The sequence below is a fragment of the Rutidosis leptorrhynchoides genome, chromosome 6, assembly GCF_046630445.1.
Source record: "Rutidosis leptorrhynchoides isolate AG116_Rl617_1_P2 chromosome 6, CSIRO_AGI_Rlap_v1, whole genome shotgun sequence".
Taxonomy (NCBI): domain Eukaryota; kingdom Viridiplantae; phylum Streptophyta; class Magnoliopsida; order Asterales; family Asteraceae; genus Rutidosis; species Rutidosis leptorrhynchoides.
The window spans coordinates 350,747,054-350,760,573 of record NC_092338.1 but is presented as its reverse complement, the minus strand read 5'-3'; the positions used below and the strand labels follow the sequence as shown (position 1 = coordinate 350,760,573).

At 35.7% G+C, this 13,520-nt stretch overlaps 1 non-coding gene across 1 annotated transcript; it reads left to right on the top strand.

Moving 5' to 3' along the window:
• The first annotated feature begins 226 nt into the window (after nucleotides 1-226).
• LOC139856461 (small nucleolar RNA R24) lies at nucleotides 227-323 on the top strand. The gene has a single exon (XR_011761944.1). It is a non-coding gene; the product is annotated as a small nucleolar RNA R24 (small nucleolar RNA).
• Nucleotides 324-13,520: the final 13,197 nt, after the last annotated feature.

Below are 13,520 nucleotides of genomic sequence, written 5' to 3'. Positions count from 1 at the left end.
GAAATATGGTTTCGTAAGGCATACTTAGACACAGGCGCTTTTGTTTATAAACTAAATGAAGCTGCCTTTTGCACGGTGCCGAGAAATTGCTACTTAACACGATTGGAGAAATAATTCTATATGTATATTTCTTCAAATTACAAGTAGCCATATATATATATTTATATTTATAGTTATTAAAATTATTTGCTGTTGTTGAATTGGATCTGTGTGTATATGGAATGAAAATGCAGTGATGAGAAAGCTAACATGTAAGGAAACATTCAACTTTGTGTTGAATGTTTTCTATGAAATATTTTTGTTACGCTTGGCTTCTGAGCATTTAACTTTTTATCATTTTTTGAGTTAATTATATATTTTATTTTATATTCTGAAAGGTAAAAAGCGTTTCGAGTTACACCACTACCAACTATGTATTTTTCATAAAGATTTACTGTCAATTATGTGGTAATTCCAGAATGCAAATTCAATTGGGTTCTTAATTTTTTTTTAGTACTAATTATGTTTGAATGTTATTTTAGTGATTTTCTAATTTCAAAAAACTACAAGTTTGGAAAACATATTGAGTTTCGGTAGTAAAATATAGTGGTGTCCTGTATATTTTAAAGAAAATTATAAATTCAAAAAAGATACGGGATCATCCAGTTAAATTTAGTGGTGTAGTGTATTTTCTACTAATAATTATTGAATTAGCGTTGTTCCAATGGCTGTCATCTTTCTTGTTCGTCATCTTTCTTGTTCGTGTTACGCAGTTTTGAGATCGATGACTTATATATAATATTACAAGGTAAAGAAGTTATTTTGATGATTTAATTGAAAGAATGTATAATTTTTTGCATTCCTAAGATTTAGACTTATTTACGCTACTAGTCTACATTTTTTCATTCTGGATCCTGTAATTTATTTTTTCATTCCAAAAAGTTATTAGTTTGTTTTATATTAGTTCCCAGAATTAATATAGCATCTGTTAATTTCAGTTCGTTAGGTATTTGTCACGTGATTACTAACCAAGACTAATTCAGACTTTTCTTTTTTGTTATTAAATAATAATAATGAACCTTATTATTGCCGTTTATTCTAATCACAAGCACGTCTAGGTTATAATGATCCATTTGTGCTTTATCTAACATATTAAGTGTATTAAATCTTAATCTAAACACTAACATGTTCAGATTATAATGATGCATTTGTGGAGTTTTTACTAATATCTAGTTTTGTTTGTGCAGTATCTAACAGTGTAACACTAATCTGGATGTGTTTGTGATTAGAATAGGCGGCAATAATAAGATTTACTATTGTTTAGCAAAAAGAATTAGTTTTGTTTACTAATCCAGTGACAAGTCTCTAACGGATTGGAGTTAATGGATGTTAATCTTGAGGATTAAAATTAAATGAATTGATAACTTTAAGGGTTGGGATTAAAAAATAAACTTTAGGGCCTAAGATGAAAAAATGTGAAATTTTAAGAATTAATGGGGTAATTCGGTTTAAAATTTATATAAAAAAAATGAGAGATGGTGCCTCCATTGTAGAGTTTTTAAGAATGTTTTGTTATCGAGTATCATGATGTCAAAACTTATTGGATCATTCATCAGCTTTAGCACTCTTTTGTCGAGCTCTATGACTGAATTCTCAACTGAGATATACTACTCGTAACTTATTACCTAGTTTTCAGATAAAGTATAAAGTGAGGTTGCTAGTTAATTACGGAGTACTATATATCATTTCAGATTCTAATTTTGGAAGGATGGTTTGATGGAGTTTTGAGGTTGATGATGAATTTGACGAAGTCATGTTACTTTAAAAAACAAAATCTGGTTTAGAAACTCAATAGCATAATCTAGAAAAGCCCTTTCTCAGTTTTTAATGTATTTTCACGAAGGCAAAAAATTATAAAGTAATGTTGCGGTTGATTTGATTGAAACCGATTATGTCCAGTTGGGGTGATGTTATGGAGTCATTCTAATATTGATTTTCAAGTGAAAGCCGGTGATTAGATTGCAGTTGTTTATGGAGATGATTATAACTTTCGAAAGTATTTTAGGTTTGATGATTTAGAAGATGTATGTATTTAGGGTAGTGCATGTGCACTTAAAGTGTTGTTTAGTTTGTTAGAGGTACAGGGCGGGTTGATATTGATATTTATATTTATATTTATAATAACTATATTAGTCAACATCAATAAATAGTATTCGAGTGATGTTATCACCACAACACCTATTTCGTCTTTTAGCAGTTTTTTTTTCAAAATTTTTTTAACGGTTTTTTTATCCTGATTATCTGGCCCAATGGAGTGGGCTACTCCGGACCTCCATCTAGTATTAACTAATAGACAAAAGTTATGAATAGTATCAGGGGCATTTTTGACTGTTCACCTTTTTTTTAAATTTTACCTAAATTTTATTTTACCAACAAAGGCTCCCACACTTTTTTGAAAAATTCAAATCAATCTCTCAAATAGGGGGTAAAGTGTCAAATAACCATTTTCATAAAAATTTTTAAATAAATTTCACTCATATTCAACGGGTCATATTTTCTCGTTCGCAACGAGTTAAATTTTTCCGACACCATCGTTAAACTCGAAATAATTTTAGGAACACAATGTCATTAGCTATACGCAAAACGGACGCTTTTTAAAAAACGCTAAATATTTGGGGTACTTTTCATACACGTTGATTTTGTGTTAAATTTTTAAAAGTCGACAACTCAATAGCGAAACTCGGAGGTGCACATATATTGTTAATTTAAAATAACATTTAAATCTCTCACGGGTTATACCTTTTAGTTTGACCCGAGTTGCGCTTCAACGACATCATCGTTAGCCACAAAATAATTTTACTAAACGCAATAAAATACATTAAAAATCGAACACCCGGAGCGAAGCGAGGGTACAATAACTAGTTAATTACTAAGACAGTTTGTTATTTGTTCCATGTATGTTCTTTAACAATCAAATGCCATGTTTCGAGTTTTACTTTGTAAGAATCTAACTGTATGTTCGATAGCTGTAAAACTAAAACGACCCAAAATGATTAGTAAACGCACTTTTTTTTAGAGCAACTTCGTTTTGCTCAGAGTTTTTGTAACGACCCAACCCATTATACAATCGAATACGCGTAATTTTTTTTTTTTTTTTTTTTATATCAGCAGGTTGCGCGGCGCACAGCCCTTGTGTGCGCGGCGCGCACAAGGGCTGGCAGCCCGCTGTCCAAAATTTTCAATTTCCGTTTAAAGATCTTCCACTTCCCGACACTTTTAGACGAAAAGCTTTTTACATCATATTATAATAGTTAAAACTATCACGTTTCAATGATAAAACAAGTTTTATGAAACCGGGCCCACATATGCCGAATTACGAGTTTCGTACAAAAATACAAGTTCCGACCAAATTAGTTTAAATTCCAAACTACACTTTGAGCATGGTGTTTGGGGGTTAAACTACTCAAATCTCGGTCAAACTTCAAAAAGCTATACGTCCAAAAGCTTCTCCTAACATAACGAAGCGGGATCACTAATCCAAACGAACGCCCTTATCCTTGCTCACGCCGGAGCCTATAAAAAGGTAAACAACGAGAGGGTAAGCAAAACACTTAGTGAATGCAATAATTATACACATACATATATAATATACATACTTGCAAACACTTACACACATACCGCATACATGCTAGCAATATAATTAGCATACCATCTCAAGTACGGAGCTAATAATCTCCAAAACCGCAACTAGCATAATCAATGGCATATAATATAACAATACAATATGCTACAATACAACGCATAAACAATACATATGGTTAACCATACCCGCGTCATGGTGCTACCGGCTCTTTGGTTCACACCATACGCATCGGTTATGATGCTACCGGCTCTTTGGTTCACATCACAACCCGAGTCATACTCGCGCTAAGTGCTACCGGCTCTTTGGTTCACACTATAATACACGTACTACGATGCTACCGGCTCTTTGGTTCACATCATAGCACAATCGCACATACTATGGCACTACCGGATCTTTGGTTCATACCATAGCATACAAATAAATACATTATATACATACGCATATAATTATTCCACTCACCTTGTATCCAAAACGAAGGTAAGCCCACAAGCTCTTCAACCGTCAACGATATCACCTATAATATTAATAGAAAGTCAACGCTCAACTAGTTGGACTAACACCAACAACCTACTCATGTGCATTTAATGACTTAATGCATTAAATCACCCATTTACACCAAAATCGTCCATTTAAGGTCAAGACCATCATTAATCACTAAAAGCTAGTGATTACGGTCCAACAACGCTAACTACCACAAAATCGGGGTATTTCATATCCATCTTTCCCAATTAGGTCAATCATTTCCCAACTGACCATTTTAAAGTCAACACACCCATTTCGGGTCATCCACTACCCCAACTAAAACTCATTTACTTAATAACTAGGCGTGCTATTAATTAACTAACAAATTAAGACTCATAAACACCAATTTTCACAATTAATTGAGCTCTTACACTTTAACCCAAACCACAAACCACCAATTTGCACTAACTTGGGTTTAACACAAATTAAGTCTCATTCTAAGACACTAAACACAAAATTAACTCTAAAACGAGTTTGAGACTTACCACACACTAAAAGAGATGCTAGGGGTAGAGCACACTCAAGCTTTGAACCCGATCTAGCGAAAACCCTCTTGAAAAGCTTCAAGATCTACTTTCTCTCTCTACTTTATGAAGAAGATGATGTGGTTGGTGAATGTGAAGTAATGAGCCCAACCAGTCCTCTGGAGGTCATAAACTCGGCTCCAAGTGAAAAGTCCAAACTACCCTCCATTTAAAATGAATTAAAAACCAGAAAACTGTGCCCAGGAGCAGTGCGCGGCGCGCTCTCCTAGGTGTGCTCGGCGCGCACTAGTGTTCTGAACGGATTCTGACCCAGTTTAACTGCACCATGTTACCCACACTCTATGTACCATATTTACACTGCTGTACAATAAAAATTTGGGTCTTAAAACTCTCCCTCACTTGAATCGGAGTGCGTCCTCGCGATCCAAGCCGCATGACAAGAGGGAAGATAAACTAACACAAACTCTTCGGGCTCCCAAGTAAACTCGGAACCTTTACTACGACACCATTGAACTTTATAAGTTCTCACTTCTTTATTCCTCAACCTTTTCACCCTTTCATCGAGTATCGCAATCGGCTCCTCAACATACTCTAACTTGTTGTTTAGTTCAATTTCGTCTAATGATATCCATGAAGAATCATCCGCAAGACACTTACGGAGATGGGAAACATGAAATGTATTGTGGATCCCCGAAAGCTCTTCGGGTAATTCCAAACGATACGCAACTTCGCCAACACGAGCTAAAATCTTAAATGGCCCAATAAACCGAGGAGCTAACTTTCCCCTTTTTCGAAACCGAATAATACCCTTCCATGGCGAAACCTTAAGCATCACCATGTCACCTTCTTGGAACTCAATCAATCGCCTACGTTTGTCGGCATACGACTTATGTCTATGAGCCACTTTCAAATGAGTCCGAATCATCTCAATCTTGCTATTCGTCTCTAAAACCAAATCGGTACTCCCGATTTCTCTTTGACCCACTTCACCCCAACAAATCGGAGTTCGAAACCTACGCCTATAAAGCATCTCATAAGGTGGCATCCCGATACTAATATGATAACTATTATTGTACGAGAATTCCACCAAGGGCAAGTGCTCATCCCAACTACCACCGAAATCGATAATACACGCCCGTAACATATCCTCCAATGTTTGATTCGTACGTTCGGTTTGACCGTCCGTTTGAGGATGGTACGCCGTGCTCATTCTCAATTGTGTACCCATATCTTCATGAAACTTATTCCAAAACCGAGATGTGAAACGAGTGTCTCGATCTGAAATAATGGATATAGGGACCCCATGTCTTGATATCACCTCCTTGATAAACAACTTCGACAAAGCCTCTGACGATATCGTTTCCCGAATGGTAAGAAACAAATCACTTTTCGTCAACCGATCAACTATCACCAAAATCGTATCGAATTGGGTTCTCGCCGTCTTTGGTAACTTTGTAATGAAATCCATGGTAATGTGCTCCCATTTCCATTTCGGGACTTTCAACGGTTGTAACTTACCATACGACTTTTGGTGCTCGGCCTTAACTTGCAAACACGTGACACATTGTTCAACATACTTTACAACATCACGTTTCATGCCCGGCCACCAATACTCTTTCTTCAAATCGAGATACATCTTCGTTGCGCCCGGATGAATGGAATATTTTGACTTTTGTGCTTCATCAAGTAGCACTCGTCGATAATCTCTCATTCTAGGCACCCACACTCTTCCTTGAAAAGACAACAAACCATGCGGACCTAAAGTAATAGACTCAGTTTATCCCACGATTCGTTCCTCATGCTTATTGTTAACAAAAGCTTCAATTTGAATCTCACCGAGCTTTACAAGAAAATCGTTAGTAATAATCATGCGTAACGATCCTACTCGTATCGCCGGATGTTGACTCTTCCGACTTAACGCATCCGCGACCACATTCGCCTTACCCGGATGATAAATTATTTCACAATCATAATCTTTTACCACATCCATCCACCTATGTTGACGATAATTCAAGTCTCGTTGATCAAAAAGATGTTTCAAACTCTTATGTTCCGAACAAATCGTACACTTGACACCGTACAAGTAGTGGCGCCAAAGTTTCAACGCATGCACCACCGCCGCCAATTCAAGATCATGAGGCGGATATCTCTTTTTGTGTTCCTTTAATTGTCGAGAGGCATGAGCGATGACCTTACCTCGTTGCATTAGAACACACCCGATTCCATTTAAAGAAGCATCACAATAAACCGTCATGTCTTCTACACCTTCCGGCAATGTCATACCCCGTCCAAAATCTTCCTGAACGAATACAATAACATCTGGTACCATCGTGATGAACGGACGTCTTTATACCATGAACGACTTCAAGTAATATCTTTTAAATGAGCAAATGCACAGCGGAAGATTTCTTTCATACCTGAGAATAAACATGCTTAAAACTGTCAACCAAAAGGTTGGTGAGTTCATAGGTTTATCATAAAACAATAAAATTCATCATTTTGATAGACCACAAGATTTAAATGCTGCATGGTACAAATGGGCCCGAATCCTATACCCACCTGTAATGTACATGCGATATCTTTTAAATACAGTACACCTTTCTCGTGTACGAAATCCATTTTTCATAAATCTTAGTAACCGTACACATATTTCGTGCACAAAAATAACATACACATAACCTGTGTATAAAATCATTCTCTCGATACATAACATTCACTTTACTTTCATTGCTTGGCTTGGTAACCGACCTTAACATATAATGCGCATAATAATATCCCCAAAACAGAACATCTCGTCTGTATAATAATCATATAAACTTCGAAGTACTAAACACCACGCCCACTAGCCCTTCCGTCTAGTGAACATTCTGGGTGGGGGTGTTAAACCCGGTAGCTACCTTTAGGATTCGCGTGAATTAGGGCTATACCCGATTCTAATTCTTAGGTTACCAAGCAATAATAATCAGGGAAAAAAAATTCACAACAATTAGTGGCAATTATAACGTCCAACTAATTCAATAATAATCCACAGAACTTTCGTCTGCATAATAATTCATTCGAGGAATGTTTTGCTTGTGTCTATCCCGTCAAACATTTATAAAAGCATTTCATGTATTCGCAGTTCAAAATATATTTCAAAAGCATTTAATAAAGCAGTTATAAAAACAGTGCATGTATTCTCAGTCCCAAAAATATAAAAGTAAAAGGGAGCAAATGAACTCACCATACTGTATTTTGTAGTAAAAATACATATAACGACATTTGGACAAGTGTAGGGTTGACCTCGGATTCACGAACCTATATCATTTATATATATTAACACATATATTTGTAATTGAACAAATTTATTATATCTTAAATTATATATTATAAATATTTAATTTGTATGTATCTTTAAAAATGACATACACCCGCTTCTGCGGGAGATGTTCGTCATTATGCTTTTCTGGCTTCTCGATTACAGTCTGCTGGATTGCAGACCAAGCTACTTCGTCATGCGAGTATTGTTGGTCTTGGTCGTGCTTTTGAAGATGCATTGGGTCTGTTTAATAAAACAGTTGGGTTTGATATTTTAGGTAATCCGAGTGAGGTCGCTGCCCCAATACTCATGAAGAAATTGGCAGATGTTTATTTCACAAAGGTTACCGCTTCTGCAGAATCCACTTTTTCGTTATCTCCCCGACAATCGGCCTTATGGAAATCGCAGCAGGGTGATCACACCTCTGCTTGGCTAAGGGCAGTCCCTATTTTGGGGTTGGGTCAGACGATGAACGCAAAGACTTATCGATGTGTGTTGTGCTACCGGTTGGGTGTTCCATTGTTCTCTATCTCGACGGCATGCTCTGCCTGTTCAAGGGTTTTTACTGGGGATATTTTCGGGGATCACGCGGTGTCTTGTGCTGGTATGGTGGGTATTAAGCATCGACATAATGTTGTTCGGGATTCCCTTGTTGATGTTTGTTATCGATCTGGGATTTCAGCGAGAAAGGAGGTTGACATTGGGTTGTCTGGAGGGAACGACAGGGCCCTCAGACCTGCAGATGTGTTACTTTATTCCTGGGATTGTGGTCGCGATGTTTGTGTTGACTTGACAGGGTCTTCTCCTTTGACACAGTCTGGGCTTTCTGACTTTGTCCCTGGACGTGCTGTGGTTGATGCGGCTCGTCGGAAGCGGGTCAAGTACGAATCTAGCTGTCAGACGATTGGTTATGGTTTCATTCCTTTCTCATTTTCTTCCCTTGGGGAATTAGAAAAGGATGCTGTTTCTTTGCTAAAGCGGGTTCAGAAGAGTTCGATGGCGCAAGATATTGGTGCCGGTGCTGCTACTCATATTTTTACTAGGATAGGTTTTGCTATTGCTAGAGGTGTGGGGGCCCAGATTGTCTCTAGGCTCCCCACTAATTTTTTGTAAGTTTTAATACTTTTAAGTTTATTATTATAATAATAATAATAATAATAATAATAATAATAATAATAATAATAATAATAATAATCCTATTATTCATAACATTCAATAATAATAATACTAACAATAACAATAATCATAATATAATACTTAATAATAATAACAATGATATTAATAATAATGAATTTTAAAAATGAAACTACCTTTAAAACTAGCTCGCAAAATTTTTTTCCAGAACGGGACTCGAACCTACGACCTCCCGTTTACCCACTTCACCCCTCAACCATCCATCTATTGTTACCCTTCTGATTTAAATCAGTTTCACACACACACATATATATATATATATACCGTAATTATCTGTTTCTTTCTCTTCCTCTTCTTCTCAACTATGACCTTCTTCACCTACAATTATCATCTTCTTTTTATCATTCTCGTTTCACTATAACACATATCGCCTTCATTATGATCATAATCATCATAGTTCTTATATTATCAGTAATTAGCTTCACTTATACCGTAAATATGTACAGCAAGAATCAATTCATCACAAGCCCATTAAGCAACTGAATCATGGACCATCAGAAGGCTGAATATTATCTCGACCCATCTGAGATTCTAAATGAATTTTACGGCCCAATTTAGAAACAAAGGATTCGGTTCTTACTGCTTTTAATAAAATGGTTTTAAAACAAATCATGGTGCATTGGATACTCTAGATTATCATTGTCATACCCTTATTCATAAAGATAATCTTATTTATATAATAATCCTAATATCCTGTATCCATAATATCCCTACTCAATTTGCTGTAACACCTTATCCTTACTTTATCAATGATTTCTTCATAAAATAAAAATAAGAGGACGTCTCTTTAAGATATCTATTTCGGTCGGCCAATAGAATATAAAGGAAACGTACCATCTTCTTCTCAACATAATCATTTTCATTACCCTATACCGTAATCATCATCATCATTTTCCTTATATTCATTAACTCATCAAGTACCATTTCTAACTTATTGGCCTAAAAAGAAAACTAGTAATCGGTCCAATATAGAAACAACAATACTTCCATTTCCTTAACATTTGTTAGTGGTTTTGTTATGAGTGGGGTTGTTTGGTTATGGTGTCGACACACAGAAAGAAAACAAAAGGAAAATTTCGCCTGCCCTCCTCATCATATCATCATCATGCACTACTTTGTTTAAGTCAAGTGGAGTTCTTCTTAATGGTTGTCGACAATCAAAAAAAAAAAAAAGAAAACAATAGCACCACTTTAACTTTAGCTTTTCTTTTCATCATCATTTTTTTTATTATCAACAACTCCTTGATTCATTGTGCATCAAAGTGTGGCAGTAGTAATCCATGCAGAAAACAGAAACGAGCGAATGGGTTTGCAACATGGTACTAAACAGAATTGTAGGGTGGCTCATGGAGGTGTTAGGGTGTCGGGTGTATATGAGGAAGAAGGCAGTCGTGGAGTGATGATGATATGGTATTCTTATTTACTTGTTTAATAGAGTAGTAGAAAGTAAGTGGCGATTGTTGGTGGTTGTTTTAAATGGATTTGAAATGGTTGTGGTGCAACAAAGATAGGCAGCAGCTTAGGTTTCATTTTGGGATGGTCCTTGCTTGTGGTGGTAATATAGTCGAATAATAAAATAATAATAAACAAAAACTTCGTAGTAATATCATACGATGGAGTTTGGTTTGATTACGTCTATAAACAGACCCAACAAGTAACAATATATTTTGATAAAATTATGGGTCTTATTCATTGATGCAGAAGACAATCGTTGATGGTTTGATTGGATAAAGTTTGAGTAGTAGAATCATGGGCTTTATGATGGTACAAGCAGATGGTAAGTGGTGGAAGTGTTTAATGGTGATGGTATTCGAAATAGCAAGAAACAGAAAGAATAAACAGTAGCAACAAATGAGCTGACTTGTTAGTCAGAAACAGAAAACCAAGTAAATAACTAAAATGGTGATGGTGGTGTCTAGATTGTCATGGTGGGGAGTTGTAGAGGTTCCCGAATATGAAGGTGATCATGGTTGAAGTGTGTGTTGATCAAACGTACACAAAGTGATGGTTGTGGGTCGTTCTTGCCCAACCATGGTGAGAAGGATGATCAAAGGTGATGTTTGCTTTGTGATTAATAAAGGAATGAGATTGAGCACTAGGTGGGTTTGATTATGTACCGCCGAATATGCTTATATGCATATGTATATGTATATATAGTTAAGATATAAATTAGCAAGGCAGTGGAGACATTAAGAATCAATCCAGGAAGTAACTTACAAAAACAATGGAAAGCGGATAAAGACTTGAAACTAAATCAATCAATTTGTGCAGTAATTGAGATTGTTATCTAGTGGTGATATTCGTCAATTTAATCAATCAAATACAGGAGAGGAATTAAAACAGATAGCGAAATTAAATAGACTTTGTAATCTTGTGTTTTTACATTTTATGTTTAGTAAATATTAATAATAATAATTAAAAAAATATATATTAATAATAATATTAATAATAATAATCATAATATCATTTATAAGAGAATAATAATAATTCAATTAATAATAATAAAAATACTAATATTAATGATGATAATATCAATAATATTAACAATAATTATATATTACAACTAATTATAACCCATATATATATATATATATATATATATATATATATATATATATATATATATATATATATATATATATATATATATATATATATATATATTAATAGTAACTTAATTATTTTAATTATCATTTTACATTCTTAATTCTAATTGATTAAAGTGTATTTTATTAATTCAAATTATTATATGTACACTTTCATTTATATATATATATATATATATATATATATATATATATATATATATATATATATATACATATACAAAATCGTTTACACATATTTGTTCGTGAATCGTCGGAAATGATCAAAGGTCAAATGTTATCATGAAATAGTTTAAAAATTTTGTAACCCAACATTACAGACTTTGCTTATCTTGTCGAAATCATATAAGATTTAAGTTTAAATTTGGTCGGAAATTTCCGGGTCGTCACAGGCAACACTAAAACCGGAGCTTGACATAACTTCTCTTTCAACAATTGGAAAGCAATTTCTTGCTCGTTTTCCCAATTAAATCTCGCGTTCTTCCTTGTCAACTTCGTCAATCGAGAAGCGATTTTAGAAAAATCTTGGATTAACCGACGATAATAACCGGCCAATCCGAGAAAACTTCGGATTTCCGTAGGCGTAGTCGGTCGTCCCCAACTCTTTACCGTCTCAATTTTCTCCGGATCTACTTGAATACCATCTTTGTTCACAATATGGCCAAGGAATTGAACTTCCCTTAGCCAAAATTCACATTTGGAGAATTTTGCATACAACTTCTCCTTCCGCAAAGTCTTCAACACACCACGCAAATGATGTTCATGTTCCTTCATACTCTTCGAATAGACAAGTATGTCATCAATGAAAACAATTACCGACTTGTCCAAGTGGCACACTCGGTTCATAAGATCCATGAATGCCGCCGGTGCATTCGTAAGACCAAAAGGCATAACTACAAACTCAAAATGCCCGTAACGCGTTCGAAAGGCCGTTTTCTCAATATCTTCCTCACGGACCCGCATTTGGTGATAACCGGACCGTAAGTCAATTTTAGAAAAATAAGTCGCGCCTTGAAGTTGATCAAACAAATCGTCAATCCTAGGCAATGGATAACGATTCTTGATCATCACTTTATTCAACTCCCGATAATCGATGCACATCCGCATATTACCATCCTTCTTTTTCACGAACAAAACCGGAGCGCCCCATGGCGAAGCACTCAGTTGGATGAAACCCTTTTCAAGCAACTCTTGGGTTTGATTTAACAACTCTTGCATTTCCGTAGGTGCTAAACGATAAGGTGTTTTAGCAATGGTTGTAGCACCCGGAACCAACTCAATGCGAAATTCAACTTGTCTCTCCGCCGGAACACCCGGAAAAACGTCTTCGAATTCACTAACCACCGGAATTTCACGAATGGATGGCGGCTCTTCACGAGTATCAACTACATGAGCAAGGAAAGCCATGCCACCACGAACAAGAAAACGACGTGCCCGTGCATAAGTGCATAATGGCACAAATCTTCTCCGTCTCTCGCCATGAATAATTAACTCTCCCCCACTTGGGGTCTTCACATGAATAGATTTTTCATGGCATGCAATATCGGCCCTAAAACGATCGAGCCAATCCATACCAACGACAATATTGAATTAACCCAAGGTCATCGGGATAAGATCAATTTTAAACGTATCAAACTTGATGAAATGTTTTGCCGAACCCGAACTCGTTATCCCTCTCGAAGAGCTTACTATTGATGACAAACTTCATTTTGTGAAAGAACCGGTTGAAATTGTGGACCACTCTGTCAAAACGCTAAAACAAAGCAAAATCCCGATCGTTAAAGTTCGTTGGA